Genomic DNA, 13,674 nt, shown 5'->3' on the forward strand with positions numbered 1-13,674 from the left:
TTGTGTGATTTGTGAGATCATTCACATCAGTGGCAATCATAGAATTTGATTGACCCTCCACACACACACACACACACATAGAAAGTGATGGTTGTCATAGGTTTCTTTTTCATATTTTGGAATTCATATAAACTATACATTTATATTGATAATTATTTATAGTATTTTATGATTACTAATAGCTAAACATATTTAGTAATTTGATTACATCATATTGATATTTAAATTATTAGGCTACACTTGTCTATATCATCACATTTGGTGTGTAAATCGAATTGAGTGCCTGTCACTTTAAGAGGAACGTGAATGCTGAAAAATAGTTTTGCAAGTGCAAGGATATATGGATTCAATTCAGCATGTTTGCTATGTCATTAGATAAAATAAATGTTAAAAAAACTAACAAGTCAAAGAAAATCTTTCTGGGATGAGATCATAGAAGAGATAAGTGTCTCGCAATGTTCATTTCTATGAGTATGGAAATGCACCAGTTTATCTTTTATTTCTTTGCATTGTGCAGGCTACATTCACAAATACATTAGCCTACATAAACAGAATATAGGAACAGGAAAATGTATCGGATCCATTGTTTATTGCGACTGCAAGATTGGTAGCCCAATTAGCCTAACAGTCAGTGATGGTGACTTATAGCCTATGTGACTGTCCGTGCGGCACACCCTTATTCAACAAGACTCCTAACTTTGGTTGAAAGATTACAGAAGCTAGCTTAGCTGTGACAATATCCTGGGAAATATCCTAACAGCTAATGCTATTTTACACAGTAAAATGCCCAATACCCACACACCACACACACACACACACATACACACCACACACACACATACACACACATGCAAAGCTGCCATGGTTGCCCATACATCGTAGCCAGCAGATCGATCCCAATGCCCCAGTGTGGTGACAACTTACCGAACACAAAGGTGTAAAGCATTCCCTTATACAATTAGCCATTCCAGAGTAATCCGGTTTTAAAACTGAAGCAAATGACTAAGGTCTCCAACTTTGGGCTTTTGTAATACATAATAAGGCCAAATACAAAATAAATGTTAACAATATCGCCTAGATAACTGTAAATATTAAAACCAGAGTTTTTCAATGTAGTTTCACAAAATGCTAAGAATGCATTAAGTTTCTTAAAGCTAAGCTGTGCTTAAATTATTCATTGCATGATTTCATAACAGGCCAAATAGAAAATAAATGCTAAATGTTAAATATAGCCTTACCTGTAAATATTTAAATCAGATGATGTACAGTTTAGATCAAATTGCAGAGTTGAATTATAGGATGCTCCAGAACTCAGAACTCCAGAGTCTTAAAGGAGCCACACCACTTCTTTGACAAGGCACTATGGCATATGAATGTGGTTCTGTTGACCTTTAGTTTTGTTGCTACTGTGCTTGCAGGACAGCTGGTAAGTTTAGGGCAAAATTTTGCACATTTTAGTCGTATCACAATAATGCTGATTACCGTGATCATTTTGGGTAGCCTACTATAATCATGATATCACAGTTTCATGACATTTCTCTAGTGGTTGGTAAAAAAATTGAGTGGCTGGTAGATTTTGGAATCCAACAGTGGCAGGTAGAAAAAATATGTAATTTCCATCCCTGGTGTGTGTGTGTGTGTGTGTGTGTACACTACCGGCCAAACATTTGGGGTCACTTAGAAATTTCCATTCTACTCCATTATAGACTGAATACCAGCTGAGTTGCAATGTTTTTTTAATCAGGGTAGCAGTTTTCAGATTACACTATGTGCTTACATAATTGCAAAATGGTTCTTGACTATTGTAGAAAGAAATGGCTGATTTAGGGCAGCCGTGGCTTACTGGTTAGAGCTTCGGACTTGTAACTGAAGGGCCGGTTCGAACCCCGACCAGTAGGAATGGCTGAAGTGCCCTTGAGCAAGGCACCTAACCCCTCACTGCTCCCCGAGCGCCGCTGTTGATGCAGGCAGCTCACTGCGCCGGGATTAGTGCGTGCTTCACCTCACTGTGTGTTCACTGTGTGCTGAGTGTGTTTCACTAATTCATGGATTAGGATAAATGTAGAGGCCAAATTTCCCTCATGGGATCAAAAGAGTATATATACTTATACTTATACTGATCTTTAATGCAATATCTACATTGCCCATTATCAGCAACCATTCATCCATTATTCTAAAGGCACATTCTGTTTACTAATCTGATATCATTTTAAAAGGCTAACTGAAAAAAACATTGGGCGCTTTGGGTTGCACTCTGTGCATACAAAAGTTACCTTACCTTACCTTATCTCCTTACCTCCTTACCTTACCGTACCTTACCTTACCTTACTTCTGAAGTTATACAGGATTCACAGGTGGATGAACAGATCTGACTGCAATAACCCCTCCACCTCCACTAGGGGGCGAAAATAACAATGTGGAACTCTTGTATATAGTGACCACACAAGTTCCCTAGTCACTACAAAATCATTCTCATCATCTGTTTAATCTGATTTTAAAATCTGTGACTTTGTCTTTAGATGTGGGAGGGTGCAAAGACTGTAGTCTTTTCAAACATCTTTTCAAAGTCTTCTGATGTATGGATACCATACTTACACCCCCAAGGGGAAATTTATATAAAATTCCAGAAGGGAAAATCAAAGCAAAATAAAGTCAAAACTTGGTTTGAACAATTTATTTTCCATTTACTGTGTCAATTGTAGTTTTAAAAAGATAAAACATATTTCCCAGCCCTACTTTAGATATTTTACATACATACTGGTTTGTTTTTACTTTATAAGAAGTATCTTATGGGTAGTCTGGGTAGTCACATCAGTTTATCAATGTGGTAAAGAGAATTGAAGAGTTTGATGGCCACTGCTGGAAAAGTCCATCTGCTCAACAAGACTCATTCAGGGTTTTTTGTAGTCAAGCATCTGCCTCTCTGCCACTGCTAAAAAAAAAAGTCACAGTCACTGCAAAGACTGTACCGAAGAGACTGTCCAGCCTTGAACTGTTAGTCTTGAGTTTTCAATCTGGGAACTCCAAAGAGTTGGCAGCCTGCTCTTGGCATTGGCTTTGAAATGTTTGCTGTTGTTATTTGTGTCTGTATGAACGAACACTTTGATGGGCATGAACACTGCACACTCTTTTGGTTTGATTTGTTGCCATGGAAAGTTTCTCATGTGAATATTTAATTTGTAAATGTGAATGCTGAGTTCTCATGTAAATATTTCATTTGTAAGTGTGAATGCTGAGTTCTCACAAGAGCAGAGTAAACACAAAGTGTGATTGGGTGTGGCTGCAGTGGCCCCTCCCACCTTGTGACATCACTTGTCTCTCCAGCCAGCTGCAGCTGTGCTGCAAGCCACGCTCCCTGCGGCAGCAAGTCCCGTCCCTCAGAAAGCGGCTGTCCAACCACCGTCCAGCCCTGCCCCGCCCCCAGCCCTGCTCGCAGCGCGCGCCGTAAACAACAGCAGGCTCCTTCTGCCCAGCCCACTGCTGCTCAGCAGCCAATAGCATCGTTTGTTCCATTTTTGTCTCATTTTCATTTCTGCTCTTGTGTTTGTGTTTGTTGTCTTGGTTTGTTTGTTTGTTTGTTATTTTTGTCCATAATGAGTGTGTGTGTGTGTGTGTGTGTGTGTGTGTGTGTGTGTGTGTGTGTGTGTGTGAAGGTTAATTTGAATATTTTCACCATTTTGCATTTTCTTTCCATTAATTGTCAACTTTTTTTCCTTCATTTCCCATTAATATGTATTCACTGAATTAATATGCTTTCTTTATTGTACTGTTATTGGGACTGCAACTAATGATTGTTTTCATAATTGATTAATCTGTCGACTATTTCTTTGAGTAATTGTTTAGTTGTTCAGTCCATAAAATGTCAGATGCCTTGTTTTTAGTTTACAGAGTAGCAAGTAAAGCAGAACATTTCAAGGAGTTTGATTTCTTTCCCTAAACAATTACTCAAAACGATTACCAAAATGATTGTTACCGGTAATTAATTTAGTAGTTCACAATTAGTTGATGTGTTGTTTCAGTAGTTGTGCTATCCGTTGGCCTACCCCATCACATCCCCACAATGCTGCTTCTCATCTTAACTCACACTTTATTACATCTCTCTCACTCTCTTTCTCTCTCTCTTTCACACGCACTCTCTGTCATTCTCTCTGCATCTGACTCTTTCTGTCCATCTCTCTGTCTTCTCTCCATTTAACTCGCCTCTGTATATTTCTCTCCTCATCTAACTCATGTCCTCTATTACTCTCTCCATCTAACTCTCTCATTCTCTCTCTCTCTCATTCTTTCTCCATCTAACTTTCTCCCTCTCATTTTCTTTCCATCTAACTCTTTCTCTCTCTCTCATTCTCTCTCCATCTAACTTTCTCTCTCTCGTTCTCTCTCCATCTAACTCTCTTTCTTTCTTTCTTTCTCTCTCTCTCATTCTCTCCATCTAACTCTTTTTCTCTCTCTTCTTCTTGGGCCTGAGCTGCATGCGGTCCTCCTGGTGTCCCTGGGCAGGAACAGTCTACCTTTGAGCTTCAGGAGGGCTGTAATTACTTTGTTGCCAAAGAAAGGCGACCTAGCATGCCTTAAGAGCTGGCGGCCGGTGTCGCTCCTCGGGACGGACATTAAGATTTTTTCCAAAGCCATGACGAACCGGCTCAAAGGGGTGCTGGGCAAGATCATCCACCCAGATCAGTCGTATTGCATCCCATGTCCAGCTTCTCCACTTTGCATTTGTCAAAAGTGGAGAAGCTGGACATGGGCCTTCTTTCCTTGGACCAGGAGAAGGCATTTGACAGAATAGATCACAGTTATCTGTTCCGAGCAATTGAAGCATTTGGGTTTGGCCCTTTTTTTATTTCATGCATCAAGCTGCTGTATACAGATGTGTTCAGCATGCTGAAGGGCAATGGGACGATCACAAGGCCTTTCAACATCAGCAGAGGCATCAGGCAGGGCTGTAGCCTGTCAGGCTTGCTATATAGCATAGCCATAGAGCCTCTGCTGATTCAGTTGTGGAAGAGGCATCAGGCAGGGCTGTAGCCTGTCAGGCTTGCTATATAGCATAGCCATAGAGCCTCTGCTGATTCAGTTGAGGAAGAGGCATCAGGCAGGGCTGTAGCCTGTCAGGCTTGCTATATAGCATAGCCATAGAGCCTCTGCTGATTCAGTTGAGGAAGAGGCATCAGGCAGGGCTGTAGCCTGTCAGGCTTGCTATATAGCATAGCCATAGAGCCTCTGCTGATTCAGTTGAGGAAGAGGCATCAGGCAGGGCTGTAGCCTGTCAGGCTTGCTATATAGCATAGCCATAGAGCCTCTGCTGATTCAGTTGAGGAAGAGGCTGCAGGGGTTCTCGGTTCAGACTTTTGCAAGGAGCGCAATAACAACAAAGCTTCTTGCTTATGCGGACGACATTACACTTATCATACGCTCACAGGAGGACATAAGGAGGGTGTTGGCCAGTCTGGACCTGTTTCAAAGGGGCACCTCTGCAAGAGTGAACTGGGGGAAGAGTCTGTCCCTGTTGTTAGGGCGGTGGCAGGGCGTGGCGGCGGTGCCACGCTTACCCGTGCACTGTCAGTGGGGCAGGGACGGGCTTAAGATCCTGGGAGTCTTCTTCGGCACGGAGCAATACATCCAGAGGAACTGGGAAGGACTGGCTGATAAAGTGCTGGGGAGGTTGCGGAGGTGGGAGTGGATTCGACCGCAATTGTCGTTTAGAGGGCGGGTGTTGGTAGTCAATAATTTGGCAGTGTCCATGCTGTGGCATACTGTAGATTGACTGTTTAACCCGCCAGCTGAGCTTGTCGCCTCCTTACAGAAAAGCTTTGTGAACTTCTTCTGGGATGGGAACAATTGGCTACCTCCAGGAGTCCTCTACTTACCCCTGGCTGAGGGGGGGCAGGGGCTTATCCATCTGGCCAGTAAGGTTAAGGCAATGAGGCTGCAGTCCGCCCAGAAGCTGCTATACGGGACTGATCTACCGTGGGTGGATTTCGGTCTGGCAATGCTGAGAACCAGGACTGAGATGCGTTTGGATCGACAGCTGTTCCTGGTGCCACACACTGTCACTGTTAAACAGGGGCGTGCAGAGACCTTTGAAGGGGCAGGGGCTCAAATTTTAAAAAAGGGCACATGAAACAAAATTTTCAGAAAATGTGTTAACTTTATTTAAAACTTAATTTTGATTACAACCCAATAGAGAATACATAGGCTACATGCAAATTATATAAAAATAAAACATCTTCCATCACACTGTATCCACAAAATAAAAATATAACATTTGCAAAAAGTGCAGCATGGAATCTTGCATCATGCTACCACAAGTTAAACTAAAAAAATACCTATCCTTCCATCAGACGGTATACAAACTATATTCTCAAAAATAAAGCATCTTCTATTCAATCATTTCACACTGTTTTTTTGCATTTAAATTCTAGCATTATGCTATTTCAATGATGTTGGTGGGACAGGCTATTATATGGTTTAGCAATTTGCAATGTAGTATAATGGGGGGGGGGGGGGGCACAGGCGTATCCTTAGTGACGTGACCCACACTAGCTGAGGCCAGCCTCAACAAGCCCAAGTGAGTTACAAAACACACACACACACACACACACAAACGAACACACACACACACACACACAAAATGTGTAGAAGATTGAAGCATCATCGATTAACTGCCACACAAGAGTGGTTAGTAGCAAAATGTGAACACCGCAGTGTTTGACTCAAACTGTTGCTATGCAACAGCACATCCTCATTACAGTTTTTCTCGATCGTTTTGATGCTTGTGTTAACTCTGACATTCTCAAAACAGTTAACACCCGTGTCTAAACAAAAGCACTCTGGCCAAAATTACACATTTTGCTAGCAAAAGGCTGAAACTCGAAACACTTAAAACATGCAGCAAAAGCAAATCTTGCCTTCAAACAACACATCCTGTTGTCAAATCACTGTGTGATTTTAATCAATCATTACACACTGGACAACAAAATGCAAAATCTAGTTCTCAAAATGAGCATTTTTGCAATGTCTACGGGCCCTATCATTACAGTCAAAAGCGCATCGTCACTCGTCAAAAGCTTGAGAAAACCAATAGAGTTTGGGGTTTTTGAATGACATCTGTGTTAACTGTTTTGCAAAAGGGTGTGAGATCAGCAACATATTAATGTCGGCCATTAGGGGTGTAAATCACAAGTTTCATAGTATTTATATTTAGTCATTTGGCTGACTATCCAAAGCGACTTTCAAAAAGGGTCCAATGCGACCAGGACATGTTAGTGCAGCAATAAATATGTCTTGCATATAATTAAGTGCCCGTTCAAGCCAAGTTAAGTCATGGGAAGAAGAAGGGGGAGCGCAACGGTTGCTAGGTAGCATATGCAATTTGAATGTAATGCTCTGGTAGCATATGCAATTTGAATGTAATGCGGTAGCATATGCAATTTGAATGTAATGCTCTGGTAGCATATGCAATTTGAATGTAATGCTCTGGTAGCATATGCAATTTGAATGTAATGCTCTGGTAGCATATGCAATTTGAATGTAATGCTCTGGTAGCATATGCAATTTGAATGTAATGCGGTAGCATATGCAATTTGAATGTAATGCTCTGGTAGCATATGCAATTTGAATGTAATGCTCTGGTAGCATAGGCAATTTGAATGTAATGCTCTGGTAGCATATGCAATTTGAATGTAATGCTCTGGTAGCATATGCAATTTGAATGTAATGCTCTGGTAGGCAATTTGAATGTAATGCTCTGGTAGCATATGCAATTTGAATGTAATGCTCTGGTAGGCAATTTGAATGTAATGCTCTGGTAGGCAATTTGAATGTAATGCTCTGGTAGCATATGCAATTTGAATGTAATGCTCTGGTAGGCACTGGTAGCCAACAGTGAACTACGGATGAGAACAGTTTGGATCGCTGTGAACACACGGGTGGCAGAGCCAGGCTCGCTGGAAGAGTGCAACGGTTGTGAGGTAGCATATGCCCGTATGAGGGCATTCAGATAATTAAGTGTAGAACAAATGACTATTTTGTAGGCAAGCATTAGCAATTTAAATGTGCAGGCAGCCACAGGTAGCCTGCGGAGCTCGATAAGCGGTGCCCTGTGCCCTTTTTGGCTGATTGTAGACCAGCTGCACATCTGAAAGGGTTTCCCCATACAGGCTGGGAGGCCCGTCAGAAGGCCGTTACAATAGTCGAGGTGCGAGATGACCACGGCCTGTATCAGGAGTTGGTTAGCATATTGAGTCAGGTATGGTCAAAATGTACCGCAATTTGGTTCCTTACTGGAATGTAGGGGTGTGACCATACACTCAGCCCAGATGACTTGTCAATATGACATGATACAGTAGATTCAATTTCACATGGTAGGGGAATATGGATATCCAGAACATGCAGTTTTTTTTATTTATTTATTTTTTATTTATTTTTACTTCACCATTATGAGAGATCTTTGGCTCAGGTTGCCATAGAAACTTGGGACCTTGTGTTTGCTGCGGCTTGGTTGGCGAGCACCTTATTAAGTCGTGCTCTTGCACCTTTTCTACAGGTATTTCATTTCTGCTTTTTGCTCTCTCTTTCTCTTTCTCCTCACTCTCTCTTTCTCCTTCCCCTCACTCTCTCTTTCTCCTTCCCCTCACTCTCTCTTTCTCTTTCTCCTTCCCCTCACTCTCTCTTTCTCCTTCCCCTCACTCTCTCTTTCTCTTTCTCCTTCCCCTCACTCTCCCTTTCTCCTTCCCCTCACTCTCTCTTTCTCCTTCCCCTCACTCTCTCTTTCTCCTTCCCCTCACTCTCTCTTTCTCTTTCTCCTTCCCCTCACTCTCTCTTTCTCCTTCCCCTCACTCTCTCTTTCTCTTTCTCCACACTCTCCCTTTCTCCTTCCCCTCACTCTCACTCTCACTCTCACTCTCACTCTCTCTTTCTGGGAGTGACAGCTCCAGTGAAGATTTGCTTCCAGGCTTTGCCCCCCCCCACACTGCAGAGCACCTCTCAACCAGCTGGTGACTCCTCAACACCACTAAACACACACACACACACATGCACACACATACAATGTATCAGGCCTCACCCCGCTGCAAAAAGCATCTCTCAACCTGCTGGTGGACACACACACACACACACACACACACACACACACACAGACACACACACACACACAGACACACACACACACACACACAGACACACACACACACACACACACACACACACACACACAGACACACACACACACAGACACACACACACACACACAGTCACACACACGCACAGACACACACACACACACACACACACAGACACACACAGACACAGACACACACACACACACACAGACACAGACACACACACAGACAAACACAGACACACACACACACACAGACACACACACACACAGACACACACACAGACACACACACACACAGACACACACACAGACACACACACAGACACACACAGACACACAGACACACACACACACACACACACACACACACACACACACACACAGTCACACACACTAAAAGTAAGGGTCTGCTCACAGGACACTCCAATTACAACTCTCAGTCCCCTCACTCTCTCTTTCTCCTTCCCCTCACTCTCCCTTTCTCCTTCCCCTCACTCTCTCTTTCTTTCTCCACACTCTTTCGCTCTTACTCTTTCTCACACTCTTTCTCTCTCTCCTCTGCCTCCCCCCCCCCCTTTCTCCGTCTTGTAGAAAAGCCTGCTGTTGCTGGAGTGACAGCTCCAGTGAAGATTTGCTTCCAGGCTTTGCCCCCCCCCACACTGCAGAGCACCTCTCAACCAGCTGGTGACTCCTCAACACCACTAAACACACACACACACACATGCACACACATACAATGTATCAGGCCTCACCCCGCTGCAAAAAGCATCTCTCAACCTGCTGGTGGACACACACACACACACACACACACACACACACACACACATACACACACACACACACACACACACACACACACACAGACACACTCACACACAGACACACACACACACACACACAGACACACACACACAGTCACACACACACACAGACACACACACACACACACACACACACACACACACACACACACACACACACACACACACAGACACACACAGACACAGACACAGACACACACACACACACACAGACACAGACACAGACACACACACACAGACACACACAGACACACACACATACACAGACAGACACACACACAGACACACACAGACACACACACACACAGACACACACACAGACACACACAGACACACACACACACACACACACACACACACACACACAGTCACACAAACTAAAAGTAAGGGTCTGCTCACAGGACACTCCAATTACAACTCTCAGTCTCTAAGCCTACTGGAGGGTCCTCAACACCTCTAAACTTGCGCAAGCACACACACACACACACACAGTAAGAGGGCCTGTGCATGCGGCATGCGCTATGAAATGCATTATGGTCAATGGCTTGCGCGCGCAATAACCGCTCAGCAAAGCGCAGCGCAAGCGACATTTTGCCGTTTTGCCGCTCTTGCGCGTGCCGCGGTCAAAGTTCAATCAGGTTCAACTTTGACCGCGGCGCGCTGTGAGTCGTTGGTATTTTGCGCTGAGCCCAGCGGCAAGCACAACAAAAATCTTTGGGACGTTACCTCAAGCAAGAGCAACCTAGCGGCGAGCGCAGCGCATACCGTGTACAATGTGATAGCCCCTTTACACACACACATACACATAGATAGACAGTTATAAAATATGCTCACTCAGAAAACATACCCCACAAGAGACTTGCACACACAAATACATGCACACTCTCAAATTAAAGAGACAGAAATAAGAAAACACATTACGCTTAGCAAGACACAGTTTAACGTTGAGAATGAGCTTCTATTTAAAGACATAAATGCTCGCGTGTGTGTTTTTCAGGGTTTTTTCCCTCCCAGTGATATAGCTTTTCTTCCCTTTAGCGATCTTCTCATCTCCCATGTTTTTCCATTCCTGTCATGCTCTGGCATCTGCACACTTCTCACTCATCAGTGGACGTGTTGGAGCTGTCAGTAGACAGATGCAATTAGTCTGAATAAATTAGTCTGTTGAATAAACACAGAATGAAAAAGTTGTGACTGCAAGGGTAAAATGAATTTACAGGCCTTAATTATCTTCCATGTGATCAGTGCTTGAAATTAAAAAAAGTGCCAATGGCGAGTATATTTTTGTATTTGCGGCTGGATTATGGCAGGTACTGCGCCACTTTGGCGTGTGGAAAATGGCTGCTTATCAACTGCGAGAGTAGGCTACTTCAGTTGCGTTAAACTGGCTTGCCACATCAACCCTTTTATCCATCTGCTGAGAAAACAACTAAATCGCCACACAAATAGAACTTGAAAGTTTCAGATGTTGCATAGAAATGTAGCCTATTACTTGCTTACTTTCGCATTCAGTGATAGCCAACAAACTACTCATAGAATGATAATGTGATTCATAACTCAAAACCCGTTGCCACTGTCATATTTTTGCAGTGGTCATTATAGCAAAGAGCCTTGATTACTGACCAAGATAGAGCAACGTAATTCGTTTGCGCCGCTTCATCACTGTCTGATTATTGGACCTCCGATCATTGGGATGTCCCGTTCATTTAAATGTAACTAATGATAGGCTAATTTCAAAATAGTTATGAAAAGCATTGTTTAGTTTTGACGGGTAAAAAATATGTCTGGCCGGTAATGTTTTCATCTACCAGCCACTTTGGCTAGGAGAAAATTCATCTCAACCCCTGCATGTGATCTAGTCTAATCCAAGCAATTCTACAAATAGTATATATACTCTTTTGATCCCATGAGGGAAATTGATTGGAATGATTGGAAAATGGTCTCTGCATTTATCCCAATCCGTGAATTAGTGAAACACACACAGCACACAGTAAGCACACAGTGAGGTGAAGCACACACTAATCCCGGTGCAGTGAGCTGCCTGCAACAACAGCGGCGCTCGGGGAGCAGTGAGGGGTTAGGTGCCTTGCTCAAGGGCACTTCAGCCCATGTGAAGCAGGGCCCTGAACAGTGCATTTGAGTGCCACATAAACACGCTGCATGTTGTGGCCTCTAGCCTTCTGATGCTAATGATGCAGTGTGTGACCGCCAGTGTGTGACCGCCAGTGTGTGACTAGCTATTTGTGCTTTGGCAGGGCAGCTAATTAATTGCAACTAAGTGTGAGACTCATTGCAACTAGAGGTGAAGCATTACCAATTAGAGGTGCAGAGTCAGGGATTGCGCAGGAACTTGTGTTTGTTTATGTTTATATTTATATTTTTGTTTATATGAAAATGTTACGGGCTTGAAATCACGTAAAACCCCTGACTGCACCTTTAAGATGGCATTGGAATATGAATGGTTCTATCTGCTAATTCAAGGATGCAAATGAAGATATACAAATTACTTCCAATTCCAAATATGGCTTTAAGGTGGATCACATCTGTTTAGTTAGCCTGCAGATCATTATAATTGTGATTTGCTAGATGCATTATTTCAACTTGCAATTTACATTTGATGTTTATGAATCTTTAAGCCTGTCCACTGTTAACTGTCCACTGCTGGACTCTGCTCCTCTCCTCCTCTCTCCCTCCCCTCTTCTCCTTTCTGTCTTCCTCTCCACACCTCTTCACCTCCTCCACTCCTCTCCTGTGTTGCTCTCCTCGAGTAGAGAGACCTGCGGATATCCTGGGTCTGGACACCCTCCACCTCTCTCCTCAGCGTCCCTGTTCCAGGTAGGTCCCACTGCACTGTGCTGCGCACCCTCAACATAGACACCTGCACACCGGTACACCTGAGAGATAACCCAAACACCTGTACACCTGAGAGATAACCCAGACACCTGAGATAACCCAGACCTGTATGCCTGAGAGATACCTACACCTGAGATAACCCAGACACCTGCACACCTGAGAGATACCTACACCTGAGATAACCCAGACACCTGCACACCTGAGATAACCCAGACACCTGTACTCCTGAGAGATAACCCAATCAGTACTGAGGATATTTAAATTCATCTCATGGTGTGTTCAGGACTTCATTCATTAATGTGCAGACTCACTCTCCTAAGAACTGTGAGTACGTGTGCACCTCCAGCTCCTTCATCAGAGCAGAGTAGTTAATTTACTGCAAAACTCCCAGAAAATATGCTTCTGTGCACCATGTTTAATACAGAACTTATCAACTATGAGCTTTCCTTCACATGGTCTGCTTGCTGTTTGTGTGTACGACCTCCATCTCCAGTGAGGCCTGTTTGTTAGCAGAGGTTACTGAGATTACCTGCTGAGGTTACGTGCTGGGTCAATTAGCCGAGCTGACCTTGTTGCGGCTATGGAAGTGCACACACACAGACACACACACACACACACACACACACACACACACACACACACACACACACACACATACACACACACAGACACATACACACACACAAAGGCACACAGACACACACACACAAAGATACACGGATGACACACGCTGAATACGGATGATTATGAAAAGTTTGCTGAGTTGAAAGGGCGGTCAATGACACATTGATGCTGTTGACCTCACACTCAAAGAACTAAAAAATAGATAAGAGGTTTGCCACTCACCCATAGAGTTTTTAAGTTTTTATAAATACA

The sequence above is a fragment of the Alosa pseudoharengus genome, unplaced genomic scaffold, assembly GCF_046254945.1.
Source record: "Alosa pseudoharengus isolate Yale_2024_CS ecotype anadromous, Long Island Sound unplaced genomic scaffold, YU_APseudo_1.1 YU_APseudo_1.1_scf_14, whole genome shotgun sequence".
Lineage (NCBI taxonomy): Eukaryota > Metazoa > Chordata > Actinopteri > Clupeiformes > Clupeidae > Alosa > Alosa pseudoharengus.